Raw genomic sequence first — 1,532 nt, forward strand, 5'->3', positions numbered from 1 at the left:
GAAGGCCATATGTTAATTTAAATTTAAATTTTAATTATGTCCTTAAATTATGAAGCTAACGCCCGAGTGCATATCACGTCGTGTTCTAGAATGTATGTACTTTCTTGAAAAATTGGTAAACTTATTAGCCCGAAATTCGGTAGAAGTGGTAGACATATAAGCAAAGTTCATTCAAGCTCCACACAACTTATAATATTGTAACAATATTGTAATATTTCTCAAAATTGCTGTAATATTACGTGCTAATATATTAATAATATTGCGTATAAATATTGTTGCATTATTAATTATCTGCGAAAATTTATTGCAAAAATATTTGTGCAATACTATAAAAATATTCTAATATTAACGACTAAAAAATGTCATGTACTAATTTTTATATTGAATAACAAAAAATTATATTGTCAAAATACATCTTATTTAAGATAGCATAAAATAATTTTTACATTTTTCATATATAACTCAGTTACAAAACATGACTTATTTTTTTAATTGATCTATTTATCATTTTTTTTCATTTATTATATCTAACTTTATATTATCGTATGCTTACAGTGCTACTTAGCTTTATTGCTTTTATTTTTTCTATTTTATAATAAACGGTATATCTTTCTTATATATAAACTTTTTTTAAATTTTTTTATCAATTTATAAAAATAAAAGAATAAAAGAAACTTTAACATTTATACAAAGAAAATTTTTTCATAATATTTGTTTTAATGAGGAAGAATTATTAACAATATTGTTAGTTATTTTTACATCATCATTTTCAGAGTAAATCAATTGCTAATGCAGTATATGAATCGCTGTGGTATGATTTACTGACAAATCAAAAGAGAACTTTAACATTCATAATAATGAGATCTCAGAAACAAGTCATGATCACGGCAGGGAGGATCACGAACTTATCTTTGGAAACTTTCACGAGCGTAAGTTTAAAAAATATATTTTTTTGATAGTTAAATGAAATTATGTGCACTTTCTAAAAAATACACATTTCTAAATTAATTTTTAAAATTTCTTTTAGATCTTAAAAGCATCAATATCATATGTATCTGTTTTACATGCGATGTATTGATGTTAACTAATGATTTAGTTGAAACCATGATATTATTATTATTATTATTAGTATAATATGTTAATTTCTATGTAATTTACAGAATTGTTATATTATTAAACTACTTTCGATAAATTAATAGTGTTAAGAATTTATGCTGCTTTAATATTTATATATCTATAGGTTGTGCAATCTGGAATATTTATGAATATATATTTTAAGATTTATAGATTAGTTTATTGATTTATAGATTGTACAATCTAAAATTATATTTAATTTAATTTAAATTTAAATATTCCTATCTGTTTTTTCCTTATGTTTAGTCTTGTATGTTAAAGTATTTTTTTACTCAGAAATAAAAAAAAAGAAATAAAAAAGAAGGAATAGGAAGATACCTTTTTATTGTGTCCAATATTGAGACTTTGTTCTAGATCTGATGTGTAGTTTATATTAGCACATCCGTTTGTATATAATT

General features: G+C 22.1%; 1 pseudogene; it reads left to right on the forward strand.

Annotated features, from left to right (window-relative positions):
• The window catches only part of LOC108686658, a 3,010-nt pseudogene extending 1,932 nt beyond the window's left edge, over positions 1–1,078 (forward strand).
• The last annotated feature ends 454 nt before the right edge of the window (positions 1,079–1,532 follow it).

This window comes from Atta colombica, unplaced genomic scaffold (assembly GCF_001594045.1).
Source record: "Atta colombica isolate Treedump-2 unplaced genomic scaffold, Acol1.0 scaffold189, whole genome shotgun sequence".
Classification (NCBI taxonomy): domain Eukaryota; kingdom Metazoa; phylum Arthropoda; class Insecta; order Hymenoptera; family Formicidae; genus Atta; species Atta colombica.